Raw genomic sequence first — 18,997 nt, forward strand, 5'->3', positions numbered from 1 at the left:
TGGATTCCCACCCACTGTATGAATTGCCCCGCCCAGTTGTAGTGAGGAGACCATAGAGGACACAACATGGCATCATCTAAGCGAGCGAAACATGGAAGTTGCGCTGTACATGGATGTGACAACACAGAAAGGAGTCTGTTTTTACTGCCGACGGGAGAGCCCCTGAAGACGCAGTGGCTTAATTTTATTTACTCCAATAATACGCCGTCGAGTCTACCTAAGACGGTGTATGTTTGTCGGAAGCATTTTCCTGAGGAATGTTTCCACAACTTGGGACAGTACAGGGCAGGTTTTGCACATCAACTGTCACTGAAGCCTGGGTCCGTACCAAGCATCCCTGCCGCATCAGCAACAAACACCGAACAAGTAAGTGTATAACTGTTAAGTCGTTTTGCTGTGTTTTAAAATCGGTGCCACGTTAGCCTTGCAATGGCTACATTAGCTGTGCAGCTAACCGCTTCCTGCAGTTAGCCAGGTACTCTGCGCTACAAAACCAAAAAGCATGCAGCATGCTCTGTTATAATAGCCAAAACAGTTTTTACAAAGACACCCACATTCGTTTTTTTTAAGTCACTCGTTCATTTTATTTGTTTGTTTGTTCAGTAAAAACCCAAACATTTGTTGAATTTATTTTATTTCCTCGCGTCGCACCTTAATGACGTCAGCGCGCGGTATTTTTCCCTTCGCGGTTTGTTCCTTCTCTCTCGTCATAGTAAGACACCCACATCCGCTTGTTCTGACCCACTGGAGGTAGCGTCACAGTGCTGTTAGCCAATCAGAGGTAACACGTTTACATGTCATGAATATTAATGATAAGACCCGCCCCCACCCTCTACCCTTCCCCGCCTCCTGCTTCTCATTAGCAAAACGACGCACTGGGAAAAGCGCTGAAATGGGGCTTTCTCCCAGGAGGTTATATCTACGTGCCGAGGGTTCATTTCGAGAAAGGCTGCGGATATAACATCCGGAAACCTCCACGAGCCCGTTTAAAGCATCAACAAACCACCATGCCATGGGTCCTTTAACTGGCTGAAGTTTCACATCAAATAAAGACGGCGTGTTATTTTTTACCCGCGCCAAGGAGGCTGTTTTCAGTGCCGCTTTTTCGGTCCGCAAGTAGGACTGCACAAAACCGGCTGACCCGATTTCCATGAAACTTGGTGGAAGGGTGTCGTATGGGCCAAGGAAGGACCTGTTAAATTTTGGAGCGGATCCGAGGCACGTGACGGATCCACAAATACATCTTAAATTTTCAGCAGACGGCAGTGAAGTTCAATGGCGGTGAAACATAACCAGTGTGGAAATACGACGACTTCGTATCACAGTCCACATTCATGGGTATCTTCTGGGATACACAAGTAGGCATATTTTTGGAAATATATCCAGACGTATAAAATGGTCAGGATTGCAGATTTGCCCGACATAGCAAAGTCGACTACTGTTGGTGGCGGAGGTCTTCGCTCTTCGAGTGGCCTTCTAATCTCGGGATAAACTACCAAAGCTCCTCGTTTCCACACTCTTGCTTTTCCTACGAGCTGTAGTTTTACTGGTTTGCTGAAGGAAGGAGCTTGTCAGGAGTTAAAGTGTAATTCCTGGCAGACTAGACTGATCTAACGGTGAGAAATATGACCAAAGTACTTCAGCGCTTCTTCACCATCACAGTATGAAGGTTTGCTTACAAAATACCATCAAAAAACTCATTCATTTCACTTTTAAACCAGGAATGAAACTCTTGGCGGTGTACTGTTAAAGGAAAATAATCAGTGATAACGTCGTATGATGACACAGACTCACCGCTACCACCCTAACGTTGATTATTTTCCAATAACAGCTCGCCCTGTAGTTTTATTCTCTGTACAGTGGTGCTTGAAATGAGAATTTTCTAGATTTCTGTATAAATATGACTTCAAACATTATCAGATTTTCACACAAGTCCTAAAAGTACATAAAGAGAACCTGATTAAAGAAATGAGACAAAAAAAAATATGATACTCGGTCGATTATTTCTTGAGGAAAATGCTCCAATATTACATATCAGTGAGTGGCAAAAGTATGTGAACCTCCAGGATTAGCAGCTAATTTAAAAAGATGAAAAAAAAAAAAAGTGTTTGCCCGGTTTTATTGAAATAACACATCTATCAAAGTCCGAGCTTCACAACACATTTTTGCGGAGATTCCTGAGAACCTCAGAAAGAGAGTCGTTGAAGCTCATCTTCCTGGAAAAGGTCACAAAACAATCTCTAAAGAGTCTGGACTCCCATCAATCTACAGTCAGACAGATTGAGGAAACTGAAGATCACCGTTACCCCCAAACCCCAGGAGTGTTCAACCAGCAAAGATCACTCCAAGAGTAAGGCGTGTAATAGTCCTCGAGGTCTCAGAGGAACCCAGAGTAACTTCTAAGCAGCTAAAGGCTTCTCTCTCTCTCTCTCTCTCTCTCACATTAGCTGATGTTAATGTTCCTGAGCCCACCATCAGGAGAACACTGAACATCAAAGGTCGACATGGCAAGTTGCAAGGAGAAAGCTACTGCTCTGGACAAGCCAGAAGATTTTTTTTTTATTTAAATTATAAATAAATAAATTATATACGGATGGATGAGACCAAACTAGAACTTTTTGGTGTAAACGAGAAAGGAAAACACTGCATTCCAGCATAAAAATCTTATCCCATCTATGAAACATGGTGGTGGTAGCACGGTATCATGGATTGGTCCTGTTTTGCTGCATCTGGATTAGGGATGTTAACCGATGACCGTTTGACCGGTGGTTGACTGAATCAACGTCAACCGGTTAATTTTTTTTGGTTGTCGGTGAAAAAAAAAAAAAAAATCAATTGTTTTGAAGCTGCCGATTTTGGAGCGGAGAACCTGCAATTCTGTGTTGTAAACGCTTGGGCCATGCCATGCGGTGTAAGGACGACAGCTGACAAATCAGAAACACCCATTCAGTCATGTCCCGCCCCAGTCAAAGACAGCTGACAATCAGAAACACCCATTCAGTCATGTCCCGCCCCAGTTAAAGACAGCTGACAAATCAGAAACACCCATTCAGTCATGTCCCGCCCTCCCGCCCCAGTTAAAGACAGCTGACAAATCAGAAACACCCATTCAGTCATGTCCCGCCCTCCCGCCCCAGTTAAAGACAGCTGACAAATCAGAAACACCCATTCAGTCATGTCCCGCCCCAGTTAAAGACAGCTGACAAATCAGAAACACCCATTCAGTCATGTCCCGCCCCAGTTGAACACAGCTGCCACTCGGCGAAAGAAAAAAAAGTGTAGACACAGGCTTTTTAGCTTACAAATTACTATTCTGTTTTTTTTTTTTATTATTATTATTATTAGAAGGCACATGGAGTTTAGTCCTGCCTTGGCCAGTGCATTCTGAAAGCATGTTTCGGTCTGTAGCCAACAATGCACGTTATTGCAGATCATCTCTCTCCACACAAACTAAAGGCGCAGATGCCGACTTTTTCACGGCTTTTTCATGGACTGTAACGGCATTTGCTTATGTAGTAATTTTAATACAGAATTTACTCTGATGAAATTATTCAGACACTCCAACGCCCCCCCCCAAAAAAATAGGATCTGCACGAGCCGTGAAAAAGGCACGCTGTTTGCATCCCTGTTTAAACTCATAGGTTAACCGACTTTAACCGGCTAATGAGGCTCGGTGGTCGGTCAAGATTTTTTTTTAGTTTTCGCCATCCCTAATATGGATCAGGATGACTTGCCATCGTTGATGGAACGATGAATTCTCAAATTATTCCAGCGAATTCTAAAGGAAAAAGTCAGGACATCTGTCCGTGAACTGAATCTCAACACAAGGTGGTTTATTCAACAAGACAACGACCCTGAGCGCACAAATCGCCCTACTAAAGAACGGGTAAAGAAGAATAAAACTAATGGTTTGGAATGTCCAAGTCAAAGTCCTGACCTTAATCTAATAGAAATGGATGAGCAGTTGATATGAGGAAACCCACCAACATCCCAGAGTTGATGCAATATTTGATCGTTTTTCCTTAATAAATAAATGCCCAAGTATAATATTTTTGTCTCATTGGGTTCTCTTTATCTACTTTTCAGACTTGCGTGAAAATCCGGTGTTGTTTTAGGTCATATTTATGCAGAAACAAGAAAAAAAAAAAAAGGGTTCACAAACTTTCAAGCACTGCTGTATAACATAGCTGTGTGGCAAAAATGGCACTTTTTTTTTTTTTAAAAGAACACATTATGCTTTTTGTCCATTTAGAGTTGCATTAAATGGTATGAAAGAAGTTAGTTCTTACGTTCTAGCAGCTGTAAACAGTCATCCCTCACTAGGCTCTATTTTCTCTCTCTTGAAGGTACAGCGGATATAAAAAGTGGACAAACCCTGTTAAAATGATCAGCTTTTCTGATGTTCCATCAATTAAAATGACTCTGATTAACCCCAAATAAAGTTCAGACATTTACTCAGTCGCATCCTCCAGCAAAAGCCAGGGTTCACAGAGAGCTTACAAAGCCTCAAAGGGATCTCATTGTTGAAAGGTATCAGTCAGGAGAAGGGGACAAAAACATTTCCACGGCATTAGATATACCATGGAGCACAGTGAAGACCGTCATCAAGAAGTGGAGAAAATATGGGACAACAGTGACATTACCGAGAACTGGACGTCCCTCCAAAATTGATGAAAAGACGAGATGAAAACTGGTCAGGGAGGCTGCCGAGAGGCCGACAGCAACACTGAAGGAGCTGCAGGAATTTCTGGCAAGTACTGGTTGTGTACTACATGTGACAACAATCTCCTGTATTCTCCATATGTCTGGACTATGAGGTAGGGTCAAAGAGAAACATCCAGGCCCGGCTAAATTTTGCAAAAAAAATACATCAACTCTCCCAAAAGCATGTGGGAAAATGTGTTATGGTCGGATGAAACCAAGGTTGAACTTTTTGGCCACAATTCCAAAAGGTATGTTTGGTACAAAAACATCACCAAAAGAACCCCATCCCCACGGTGAAGCATGGTGGTGGCAGCATCATGTTGTGGGGTTGTTTTTCTTCAGCTGGAACAGGGGCTTTAGTCAAGGTGGAGGGAATTATCAACAGTTCTAAACACCAGTCAATTTTGGCCCAAAACCTTCAGGTGTCTGCTAGAAAGCTGAAGATGAAGAGGAATTTCATCTTTCAGCACAACAATGACCCCAAAAAAGTTTTGGAACGGCCCAGCCAGAGCCCAGACCTAAATCCAATTGAAAATCTGTGGGGTGACCTGAAGACGGCTGTGCACAAGAGACGCCCTCGCAATCTGACAGATTCGGAGCGCTTTTACAAGGAAAAGTGGGCAAATATTGCCAAGTCTAGATGTGGCAGGCTGATAGACTCCGACCCAAAAAGACTGAATGCTGTAATTAAATCAAAAGGTGCTTCAACAAAGTATTAGTTTAAGGGTGTGCACACTTACGCAACCAGCTTATTGTACATTTTTTTTATTATTGATGTTTTTCCCCCAAACAGATTTGTTTGTTTTTCAGTTGAATTGTACAGGTTATAGGTCACATTAAAGGTGGGAAATGTTTTGAAATTATTTATCGTGGTCTCTTTTTTTTTTTTAACTTCCAAAAAACCGATCATTATAACGGGGTGTGTATACTTTTTATGTTCACTGTAATTAAACACTGACAGGGGGAAACAAACAAAACAAAACAAAAAAACAATACAGTGTGTCATGTTGCACAGAAACCAGAAATCATTCACAAGCCTGAATGCCAACATTTTTTTTGCGGTCCAAATCCCGCGCTCTGATTGGCTGGCGAGCGGGTCTGTATCCTACGATACGGACCCCAGTTACGGACCTCTGGCGACTTGCTCGTTCACAGCAACAACAAACATAGTATCATTTTTTTGTCAACATTTATCTTTTTTTTTTTTATAAGATTATCAAAGATCTTATAAATGTTTGCCAGCATTTCTCAGGAGAATAGCATTAATTTTACAGCATGGATAGCGATAACGACAGTGTTCACAGCGAAAGCGAGTTTTACTACCCTGAGGAAGAAGAAATAAAAGAAAACATTTCAGGAGAAAGCTAAAAACCTCTAACTGTTGCTAACGCCGAGCAAAAACATGGCTGAATCCTGAATGACTCAGTTTTGTATAAATAGGGGACTACATAGGCGGCAAAATGTAGTGTTTTTCCTGCCATGGAAGTGCACTTGTATACCGAGGAGGAAGCCATTTGCATTACAGCCGTGAATGAGGATTCAAAATGGCGGCTCGGCTCGGTTTTCCCTTTCGGGCGCTCTCGTTTTCTGTTAGAATTTGGTAAAGACAAAAATAAATCTATTATTTACCAGCTTAAAGTCGGTCCGTATGGTGAAATACCGTGACCTCGGCCTTGAATACTGACCTCGGCCCAGAGGACCTCGCTCAGTACTTTCAAGACCTCGGTCACGGTATTTCACCATACGGACCTCCCAGCTGGGAAATAACATGCATGTATATTTTTGTACTGTGTACATTTCAAGTGCTTTACTATTCTTTGTTTGCAATCACGTGACTTTCTGCCTCCTGGTTCACTTCCGGTTTCCAAGTGATGGGTAACAATCGAAGATGGCGTCCAAGCCGAGTATGTATCCTTCGTGATTTTGTGGAAAACATTCTCTATCTGACCATGTTACACCAAAAGCAAAATCGAGATATCAAGAAAAAATATATTTTTGTGATGGATTGGACCTGTACGGATTAAAAAAAGACAGATTTTTCAAGCGATTTCAACAACTTTCCAAACATACAGATTCCAGACATTTCCAATTATCTGGCCATCCAAATTACCGTAGTAGTTTTACACGAAGAATCAAATGAAAGCTTTGAGAAAAGTCTTGAAGCCGATAACTTTTTCATCTGTTGCTGGGTTCATGACATTGGCATAAAAGACTTCTAAAGGTGATGATACATGGAGCAACTTTTTTTGGGCAATGCTGCCAGAAACGGGCAACCAGGAGAGACACGGGGCAACTAATTAGGGCAACAGACAATTCGCAACAACCAATCAGATAAGAGCAAATCTATTACCAGGGAGACAGACACCGCAAAGATGGACATTGAAACATCTGCAGCTGTCACATTTGTCTTGGCTTCGGCCTTTATTTTGCTCAAGTAAGTATCACTTCTGGAACAAAATCGAATCTGGTCTAAAGATAATTTGCCATCATTTTAAAGGAGAACTGAAGGCAAATTTTTTTATGATCAAAATTCTCTCTCATTTTATTAAATATCGGAATGCATTTCTGATCGCTATTTTGTCGCTGCTATAGCAAGTTATGAGTGTTTGAAATATGCTCTGTAATATATCAGTCCATATGTCAAAGCAACGGCCGTAAAAGAGATTCGTTGAGACCTGTGCGAGACATCGTAGGACGGAAGTAAAACGTACAGCGCAAATCAAAGCAACCGACGTCTGCCAACGTTGTCAAAAGACACGCACGCACCCTCTTTCGAACGCTGGCGTGATCAAGCTGGAAGTTTTGTTTGTTTTGATAGCAATCAGGAAAGTTTGAAAAAAGTAGGCAGTAATCGTCATTTAGGCCCACTTTACACGGTATAAAACAAAAACGCAAAAGTCCGTTTTCGTTCTCACTTTTTTCCGCGTCTACACGACCGTTTTCAAGGAGGAAATCTGCGTCTATACGGTGACGCATAAATGTCTCCGCTATGTCTGCACGCATGCGCAACGTCTTCTGTCTTGTCTGATCTGCACATCTGCGCCGCTGTTCTGTCAAGTTATCCTACCAAGCCTACTACGCATGCGCGAAATCCAGGAGGGTAGGAAAATTCAACAGTAGTTTTGTCCCACCGATCAGCTGGGCTGACAGAAAATCGGTGAGAATTTCACGCATTTGCCGATTTTTATGTTTTGTGCGTATTGGTCGAGTCTTTGGCCGAGTCAAATAATTTGTAATGACTTGTTTTGAATAATAAAACGGTCTGTATGAGAACTTGCTAGGATAACTTTACAGAACACCGGTCCGGCTGAGGTACTGTAGTGCTCGAGGAGGAGCAGGACCAAACCGAAACTCTTTTAATCTGCCTTTATTAAGTAACACTCACTCTTATTTCGGTGAAGAAGAGAAAAGGCAGTGTCCATCTCAGCAAAATAAATCTGTTCGGCTGCTAGTTTTGTTTTCAGTCTCGGGTTTATGGTTTCACGAGCGGCTTGAATAGGCGGCGCGCGCGTGCGTGCGTAACTTGGCGACACCAAACTGAGGAGCTCCAGCCGGGCGGGTGAGCAGGAAAACACATCTACTGCATTAAAACACAGAGCAGCTTGAAGGTCCGTTGGATCGATGTAATCAGACATGCTCTTACTTTTTTACTTACTTTCTTACTTCCCGGGCTGGCATGTACAGTATATGACATATGTATGACGTAAACGCGTACCCGACGTGAGCAGATCCGAGCAGAGTTTCGCGTATTGGGTAGTTTAGACGGATATGCAACGGGGGCCGTTTTTAACTTATCCACTCTGGAAGGCGTTTTCAATTTTATCCGTTTTTCAGCCTCGGAAACGCCGTCCTCGTGTAAACGAAAGGCACTTCTGATAAAATATTTAGTCGTTTTTACCCGACAGCGTCCTCGTGTAAACGGGCCCTTAAACTCCGTTTTTGTGCAATACTTCGTTTGGAAAACAGTTTTCAAAATGGCGGCACTGACATCTGGCTGACACTTCTTCACATTTCGAAGTCTCGCACAAGTCTCGTGAAGGTCGCGTGGATAAGCGACGCCTGCCGTGGACCAAACGAACTAAATTCAACACGGCTAAAAACCGAATAGGCCGATAAGTATAATATTTAATTGCCAATACGAGTCACGATATAACGTTACTAAAACCGAAAACATCATTGAGTAACACGTTAAGAAATAAAGCGAGTTTAAAAAGGACTTCGGTTCTCCTTTAACATTTATAAGTCAAAATAACCACTTTATGCTAATAATCTCTTTAAAAATGCTACTCGTCTCAGTCACAGATGTTTTACGTAATAACTGACATCATAAAAACGCCATCGTTTAATTCTCATCTCAACAAAAAAAAAACAAACCCAAAAGGGCACGGACCAGGAGATGCTGCCGAGGAGGAAAAGGGTGTGGCAGAGCTCCTGAAAGGCTTTCTTTCTTTATTACATCTTGAAGTTTGTACTGTTTCACCCTCGGGTTCCACAAGGAGTCGTGCTCCGGATGTGAATTAGATCAGACGATAAGTTCGACAATCTCTATTACAACCCACAAAAACAACCCATGAGCTGCCCATCACTTTTAACTTCACGCAAAAGACAGCTAACGTTATCCCGACATAGCTAGCAATAACTTTCAGCTAACTCTGTTCGCAAAAACCACCGCTAGTTCGCTAAATCCCATTCATTCTCTATGGAGCGATGGTTAGCTAACGCCAGTTTACACTTAGCTGGGAAAAAAAAAAAATCGATGTCTTAATTCCAACCTGAGCACATAAAAATAGACGCCTGTTGGTTTTCTAAGCGTTTCCTGAGGTAAAGTCACCACTTTGGGTTTACACAGAACAACTTACCGCCGTAAGAAGATACAAGTTGTCTCTCTTTTTCTTCGCTCCACTGTTGGAGACGCCACCATCTTTGCTGAACATTTCAGAAGGTGGTCATGTGATTCGCTCCTAGCACTCTGATTGGACGATCTTAATAAAAAGTTGCCCAAAACGATCAAAATCGTTCAGATAGAAATTATGTTGCCCGATCTTGATGGGGAAAGCGTCGAAGCGCAATTGCCCGGCAACGCTGCCCAAAAAGTTGCCCCGTGTATCATCACCTTAAAGGACAATAAGCGTATTATTTTCGCGAGGGTGAGTAACGTAACAAAGTAATCCGAAGTGTAGGATGTGATTTGAATCGGAGCTGCTGTAGGCATTTCTCCAACGATAACTTACAGTTTATTTTACAAACGTAGCTCAGACTTATAAATTGACATTTTTTGCTTGGACCTGGGGGAAAAAAAAAAAACTAAATAATCGAGTTTCGGTTGAAGCTGAGCTACAAACTAGTTTCATCGACGGTTCTTAATCCAAAATGAAAGAAAATTCATTTAACATTACAAGTTTTGATTTTAAAGTGCTGATGACACGTTTTTGACATCTTTGGCGATGTTTTATAACAAAAAGTAATTCCTGATGATCCATATATTAATTCACGAAGGCGCCTATTTTACAAGTTATGATAAAAAACGCGGCTATTTGGGCAAATTTGATGGGGCTGCAGCACCCAGGAGACGAAAGAGGAGGAGGGGCTATATGACGTCAGCGAAAGAACCTTCCTCCTAACTTACTCAGTTTGTTGTTGATGCGACAGGTGTTCAGTTTGTCATTATTATATATTAGTTATTATGCCTTCGCGTTGTGTTGCCGGCTTTTGCTCCAAAATCCACAAGGATGGGGTAAGTTTATTCAAGTTTCCCAGAGACCCCGAGCTGCATGCGAAGTGGGTGAAGCAAGTCAGGCGCACTCGTGACAAGTGGGAGCCCTCACCAACATCCGTCCTGTGCTCTGAACACTTCGATTTGGATTGTTTTGACACCCTTCCCAGCTTAAAGGAATCTCTTGGGTGTTCAGTTCAGCACAAACGTGTGTTACTACCATCAGCAGTGCCTACACAGTGTTGCCAGATTGGGAGGTTTCCCGCCCAGTTGGGTGGTTTCAAGTGCATTTTGGTGGGTTTTGAACATATTTTGGGCTGGAAAACGTCAGCAGTATCTGTTGCCAGATACTGCTGAAGTTTTCCAGCCCAAAATATGTTCAAAACCCACCAAAATGCACTTGAAACTGCCCAACTGGGTGGGAAACCTCCCAATCTGGCAACACTGCCAGTATTCCGGAGGGGGTCTACTAGTAGCTATGCCGGATCCAAAGACAGTCCTCCTGTCAGAACATGTGTTGTGAAACGACATAAGATAAAGGTACGTAGAGCTATAGATTCTACATGATAATCATAAATGTAATCATAAAGTCGGCGTGATTTCAGTCATGTATTTGCTTGTGAAAGCTTGCGGCTTTCATGCAACTGCCGCCTAGCAACGAGAGGCAAAGGGTAAAGAGGGTAGGCTATCATAGATTCTATTCGTTAGAGATCAACACAATTCTAGACTCCCAGAAGAGGAAGAGCTAGCACTAGAGAGTTCACCGGCGTTTTCATGCGCCATTTCCATTGAGTAGAACCAGAGTAGAACAGCCAGTGAACCGCAGCGTGTTCTTCCGCTGACGTCACAACATGGCCGCGAGCCACGGACCCAGTTTTCTTGCGCTGTGCAATTAAAAGTTGGATATTCGCGTAACAGCAGCTTCTTTTCACGTAATTCTAACAGAAATCTAACATGTTTGCCATGTTGTATAGTATATTTAAGAAATTGCATAGAGTCATGTTCGTGTCATCAGCCCTTTAAAGTTGATGTACACGAACGTGTGGACTCTCGGCTCCTTTCGAGCACGGTGAAAGGTTTGAGAGACGTTTTTCATGGCGCCTTTTTGAAATATTTTTTGTCCCTTCACCCTTGTGCACGACTTCTTTGGGTAACCTGTAATACCTTTTGTCTTTTTCTCGATTTGGTCGATCTGAACATCGAAATCCAGAGCAACAGTCTGGTGCGTTTTAGGGATGTTAACTGATGACCGTTTGACCGATGGTTGACCGAATCAACGTCAACTGGTTAATTTTTTTTGGCTGTTGGTTAAAAAAAAAAAAAAATCGTTTTGAAGCTGCCGATTTTGGAGCGGAGAACCTGGAATTCTGTGTTGTAAACGCTTGGGGCATGCCATGTGGTGTAAGGACGACAGCTGACAAATCAGAAACACCCATTCAGTCATGTCCCGCCCTCCCGCCCCAGTTGAAGACAGCTGCCACTCGGCGAAAGAAAAGTCTCAGTGTTGGATTACATTTTACTACGATGTTAACCAGGTACGGAACATCAAGGAAATTCTTGACTATCAAAGAAACAAGAACACGGCGCATGAATGAAGTCGATGGTTGATTAGTCTGGTGAATATTAATGTCAACGTAATAATAATACACAAGCTCTGAAGTAAAACCTGGTTACTCACTGATGTTACTCAGCGTCAGACAGTTGCTATATTAGCTTAGCGGCTAATCAGCTCAGCTCCAGCTATCCCATTCCCAATGGCTGCGCACAATCCGCAGCCATGTAACCGTAATATCAGTAGCTGGAAAACAATTGCAGTCTGAGGTCTCTGTGTCTCACTTCGAAGAAAAGTGCCGAGTCCGTAGCAGTATGCTTCAGAGCAACTTCAATACCATGCAGTAATGGCGTGTTGATATTGGTAACGGCGTTATAACGATTGTAGCTAATTAATTAGATTACCCGGCGTTATAACAGCCTTTATTTTAACGCCGTTATTCCCATCACTGAATGTTATGTATTTCTTCTAGCACTTGACTTTATTTTCAACGCCATCATGGCCAACTGAAACGGTCTCCAAGCTGGAGCCATCTGTCCTCCGCTCCGATACAAACCCCTCGACATCAGTGCCGCGTTTGACTAAATGTTTTGCGCTGTAGAAAAGGGAATGTGAGTGGAGGGCAGCGACTGGGACTGAATGTGCGGATGCTCGCGGTTAGATTTAGAATCGATTCTAATAATTCCAATTCTAGAATTTTAAACTCATAGGTTAACCGACTTTAACCGGCTAATGAGGCTCGGTGGTCGGTCAAGATTTTTTTTTAGTTTTCGCCATCCCTAGTGTGTTTGGAGGCGAAACACAAGAAACTACTGCAAACGGACTGTAAGCAAATACGATGCCTGCGTGTCAGCTGGAAATCAGACGGATACATGATGAGACGGATCACGACCGGAAGGAACTGACGTCGATTGCAAGCTAAGAATAGAAGCGATAATGTCAATGCTTTCTGACTAATCGGAATCAAGAATTCAACAGCATTAGCGCAACAGGAGTGCTCCGAGAGCATGACGTCCCTCGCTGGCAACTCGGCCATGACTCTGGACAAATGTGACTGGACTGAACGAAATTGCATTACCGACATACAACAAAGAATCCTGCCAAGTTTTGTGAAATTCCTCCAAAAATTTAGCCTGGCAAGCCAGACTAAATGTGAATATTTAGTCTGGCCTTGATCCGTAGACATTTCCGAAGGGGGTGGGAGGAACAAACCGCTGTCTTTCAAACTGTCTCTGTGCGTATAGGCCAACGCTCTGACCAATCAGCGCAACAGTGACTGTGACGTAGTCAGAGCGACAGAAAGCAGTGGGGGAGGCCTTGAAATAAATAATTTTTCAAAATGCGTATTAATTAATAAACAGGTTCTAGATATTAAGAAGTTTGGAGATAATGACCACAAGTTTGGAGTCTGTACCACATACTTAACATACACATTTTTTTCAAGGGTTTGCTTAAACTGTTTTTGAGAGTTTTTATTTAGTGGTGTTTGGTGAAATAATTTCCCTTAAATTTAAAATAACGGGAAAATAAGAAACAATCAAAAAGTAATGTTTCAAAGCTGTTTATTAATTCTTCGTACTGCACAAACTAGCCCCATCCTTTTGGCTACGAGCGGAGCCAGCTGGTAGATCAGACTTTTGCCATAGCCGGTCGGCAAAACAGCGAAAACGTCCTTCTTGAAAAGGAATGAGCGGAGAGCCTCTTCCTGCTCATATTTCAACGAAAACTCCAAGTCGAATTCTTCTAAAACTGATTCCAAAGCGGAGTCAAATGCACGCTGTTCACTAGCCGTAGCCATCTTTCCTGTTGCGCTTTCTCCAGCGTCGTGCAGCCTTGTCGTCACTCCTGCAAAAGCCCGCCCAAAGAATCCAAACAAAAATCTTGCGTTGTGATTGGCGGGCACGATTTGATGCCCGGGGTGTTTATGTTTATATGGTGCGAGGCTAGACCCACTCGTAGGCAAAAATATTTTTGGCCGCTAGGCGGGTGGGTCTAGTTTACTAGGCTACCAAAAATTGAGAGAGGAGTTGATTTCAGAATGCGAGTACCCTTCCTGGGATGGACGGACAGACGGACACAGCGTTTTGCCAAATTACATGAAATTCCAACAAAAGTTGCGAGTGAAGTTGATTTCGGAAAGCGAGCGCACCTTGATGAAATCGCCCAAGTACAAATTTGTTAATAAATCAAGCGCATAACTCCGGGAAAATCTGCCCAAATTAAACGAAATTTCAATCTGCGTATAACTGTCACATACCGAAGTTTGGTGAAATTCGTCCACAAATTGTGAGAGGAGTTGATTTCAGAAGAGCGTACACCCTCATGAAACTGCCAAAGTTATTTAATCAAGGGTCAAAACTCTGGGAAAATTTTCACAAACTAAATTAAATCGCGATCTGCGTATTACCGTCGTATAACAAGGCGTTTCGCCGAGCTTCGAGAAATTCGTCCAAAAATCGTGAGAGGAGTTGATGTCGGAAGGCGAACACACCTTCATGAAATTGTCAAAGTATAATTTTGTTAATCAAAGGCTGTAACTCTGGGGAAAATGTGACCCAATTGAACGCAATTATATATGCATATTACTGACATATAACAAAGAATCCTGCCAAGTTTCATGAAATTCGTCCAAAAATCGTGATAGGAGTTGATTTCAGAAGGTGAGCGCCCTTCCCGGGACGGACAGATATCGCCACGACATAATCCACCTTCCAGGGCTCGACATTAACGGTTGTCCGCTTGTCCGGGACAAGTGATCCTTTATGTCGGACAAGTTCATCATCTCAGTTACTTGTCCGATTGGACAAGTGCCAGAATACGCCGATATTCGGGTTACATATCAAATTTATCAGTTTATTCACATGATTTCCGAAGCATCTCACTCGACATACTGTTTTGATGAATCGCCGGATGTTTCTCTTCGGAAAGAGCGATGTGCGCATGCGCAATATTCCGCTTGCGAAACCGGCCAATAACGCTTCATGTATTTGAGCTGAAAAGTAAACGGTCGTTTACCAGACCCTCCAGGATTTCGCGATGTTGCGATTTGCAACTTCAACGCAAATTCAACCAATCCCCGCGAATTCAGGGCGGTGTTGCAATTATATCCAATCACCGCAACTTTTCCGCTAATTTGACCAATCGTTGGCATCGTCTTGAGGTGACGTCGACAAACTACCTTCCGCCTTACTTCCGTGTTTCCGTTCAAGAGAAGCAGCATGTGCGGGTCAGTGTTCATATAGGCTTAAATTCTGATACTGAAAGTGTGTTATGTGAAGGAAAGTGAAGGACTGTGTGCACTTTACATTATTTTTTTTTTTTTACTTAATACAAGAAATTAATGGGTGCCAACATTTTTGCCAAAATGTTATTTTATTTTCCATTGTTTAGGCAGCTTCAGCATCATACTGTGAGATTCTGTTCAAATTGTTTTTTTTTTCTTCTATGAAGTCTGAGCCATTTATTTTATTAGTTTATGATTATTGTTTAATTTAGTCTTCAGGAGAGACTGCCTGCACACAGTACTAGTATTAATAGGTTTTTTTTCTTACATGAAAGCTGAGGCATTTATATTATATTTTAAGTAGTGTTGTCAAAGTTAACGCGATAATAACACGTTAACGCGATCTCAATTTATCGCGATTAAAAAAAATAGTGCCGTTAACGCAAATTCTAATTTGGCCCTGCGAGTCACCCGTAGTTCCTGTTGAGGCTTGTCGCGTGCTGCTTCAATAAGAGTACGTGTGAGTGATGGAGAAAGGCATAGACATATAAACATCCTCGCCGCCATATTGGATGGGGCAAAGTGCGTCTAGACAGTAGCCGAGAATAAAGATGCCTCATTCATGTGCTGCGTTTAACTGTACCAACAGGTTTACCGTCCAAACGAGATCACATGGGATTACCTTTCACAGGTGAGACTGGAAAAATACTTTTCAATACTGTTCCTTCAGTCTTCAGTTTCCCAGCTCAGCTCCGCTGGGTAGGTGTATAGTTATAAGCAGTGAGAATTAGAGAATACAGTGCCACACTATGATGAACGTTTTTGAACGTATGATGAATGTTTTTATTTTTGTTATCTGTTTTTTTTCTTCTTTTATGGTAAATACTTCTCTTCAAAAGAAACTAATGAAGAGTAAAATAAAACATTTTTTTATTTTCACAGTGATATGCACTTTATTTTTCATCCCTTGGTTTTCTCATCTAATATGGAAGTTATGGATGTCAGTGGCTGTGACAAGACGTGTTATGCTCTGCAATAAAAAAAAAAAAAAAAAAAAACATTGGTACAAAGCAAGCCCATTCACTTTTTTATGCTGATAAGAGAATTACAATGGTTTTTCATGTGACAAAAATGTGCGATTAAATTGAAATTAATCGTGAGTTAACTATGACAGTCGCGACATTAATCGCGATAAAATATTTTAATCGCTTGACAGCACTAATTTTAAGGTAACGTCATGTTGCGCTGTGAGGTTCTCTGCACTTTAACTTTTGAACCAACAGGTGCATTTGGATAAGTAAAGCCTATTTTTCTGCATTTTTGTCGTCCTGGTAATCTTTTATATTGGTAAAGTTGTTTATAGGACCATTTCTCAGTGTCTGTTTTTTTAATCAATAGTTTTTCAGTAATAACTTAATATTTAACATATCGCTCAATTTTAATCACGAAAAGAGAAAATCGCAACAATTTCTCACAACTTTCACTTCCTCCCGCAATGTAATCGCAACAAAAACCTAAAAAACACCGCAACTTTCATCGCAACCATTAAATACCATACAGGAGCCACACTGAATTGAACTGAGACAACAATTATTAAATCAGTGGAGGATATATATTCAAAGTTAATAATTTAAAAATGAAAATATACTGCCCCATTATCCACCCATTATCTCTAGCCGCTTTATCCTGTTCTACAGGGTCGCAGGCGAGCTGGAGCCTATCCCAGCTGACTACGGCCGAAAGGCGGGGTACACCCTGGACAAGTCGCCAGGTCATCACAGGGCTGACACATAGACACAGACAACCATTCACACTCACATTCACACCTACGCTCAATTTAGAGTCACCAGTTAACCTAACCTGCATGTCTTTGGACTGTGGGGGAAACCGGAGCACCCGGAGGAAACCCACGCGGACACGGGGAGAACATGCAAACTCCGCACAGAAAGGCCCTCGCCGGCTATGGGGCTCGAACCCGGACCTTCTTGCTGTGAGGCGACAGCACTAACCACTACACCACCGTGCCGCCCCGAAAACATGTGACCCCTCACCGAATCCAGGGACACATGTCGGCCGAAACGAATCCGAGATAATCGCAAAAGAAGCATTTTTTTTCGAAATTTGTGATTTTCGTTTTTTTCCATCATGTGCAAGTTGAGATCTTGAAGAATGCAATCAGTATTTCAGATAATAGATTGTTTTGTTGGAAAAGCAGACATTTTTTGTTGCAAATTGTCTCGTTTTTGTCAGGACTGTAGCATGCTGGGGGGTGTGGGTAAATTACCATATGGGCCATTCACATGATGATTTAAGTCTTTTGTTTTGGTTTTTTTTTCGCGAATCAGCTGTATGATACGGGCTGAGCGCATGGCTACTTAACTGCATACAGGCGTGTGATTTCACTATGGAATGAGTTACTAAACAGAGCGCAGAGGAGCTGAAACACCGCGAAGCAAACAGACACACGGTATTTACATCGGAGATCACCATTTCTAGCAAAAAAAAAAACGTAATCTCGTTTTCCAGATTGAATGGAATACTTGAATGATCGGATGATACACGGACCGTTCTAGGATTACATTCCATCGGAGGCATTGGTGTGTGCAAGGCGCCGTTTCTCTTTCTGATGGGGTGAGTTTATTAATCTAAGGCTGTGTGGTTATTTTTGCATGTAACGGAGTGTGTTGTGGTTTGGTTAAGCCTAGGTCACAACCGGACGTACGATTTTTTGGCCGTGTGATTTTTGGCGTTTCCCAAATCGCTGCGGGTTTTTTTTTTTCACGGAGAAAGACGCGCGTTGGCCGTAAGTTTGTCTTGCAACCTGAAAAAAACGTAAGCGCCCGTAGAGTTTGTTTGACATGACAAAGAACCTCTGCGGCTTGAAAATCAGCACGTCACATGCGCGCTCTCGTGCTTTTCACACGCGCGCTCTCGTGCGTTTCATGCGCGCTCTCCGTGTGTTTCTTGCGTTTTTTGCGTGTAGACCGGCCGTAGGAGCGCGTACTGTACGGCCGGTTGTGACCGAGGCTTTACATGAAACTAGTGTTGTGTTAATTGTGTCATCATCGTGTTATCTTTCTTTCTTACGGTGTGAGTAATTTTTCAACCACAAAACGTTAAAGTATACTTTAGGACTTATTTTTGTACTTCATAATTGTGTTGGGCATACTTTGCATGGAAGGAAAATTGACGTGGTGATCTTTGTTTACATGAAAGTAGTATCGTGCTAGCTCGTAGGGGGTAGGGCTTTCCTTAATGTCATGCAAATGAGCAGCATTATGTGCCCGCCCTACACCCAGAGTAACTGAGAAGGAAAACTTTGAGGGCGATTTTCTCCCTTTCCTGTTTTAAGAAGTATACACTTTCAAAAGGCCACACATTCTTCAAATATTGTCAGATCTCCACATGGAAGGCATCATTGGAAAGCTTAGAAACTGTACTTTCTGAATCTGTCAATAACTCAAAATGCCCCCGGGCCGACATGTGTCCCTGGATTCTGTGATCTGCCACATATACTGTATAATTTTAATTTTCTGGTTTTCAATTTCTCATAAATAAATTAATCATTGATGGAGTCCAATTTTTTTCTGCAGTGAATAGATCGTGTTAAAGTAATTCTGGTGAAATTAGTTTACTGCAAATAGTTTTTGTGGTTTATTTTCTCAAATTTTTCTTCGGACAAGTCGACTTCACATTCGGACAAGTAAACTTCCTTTCAACTTGCCCGACAGGAGACGTGGTTTCAAAAGTTAACGTAGAGCCCTGCCTTCGGGCCTTTCGGCCAGCGGGGGATAAAACCGAGAGA

General features: G+C 42.3%; 1 protein-coding gene across 4 annotated transcripts in view; it reads right to left on the bottom strand.

The window, feature by feature from the left end:
• Window positions 1-18,997, bottom strand: part of znf827 (zinc finger protein 827) — a 360,579-nt gene that overhangs the window by 196,065 nt on the left and 145,517 nt on the right. The gene's annotated exons all lie outside the window — the stretch shown is intronic.

The sequence above is a fragment of the Neoarius graeffei genome, chromosome 7 (genome assembly GCF_027579695.1).
Source record: "Neoarius graeffei isolate fNeoGra1 chromosome 7, fNeoGra1.pri, whole genome shotgun sequence".
Classification (NCBI taxonomy): Eukaryota; Metazoa; Chordata; class Actinopteri; order Siluriformes; family Ariidae; genus Neoarius; species Neoarius graeffei.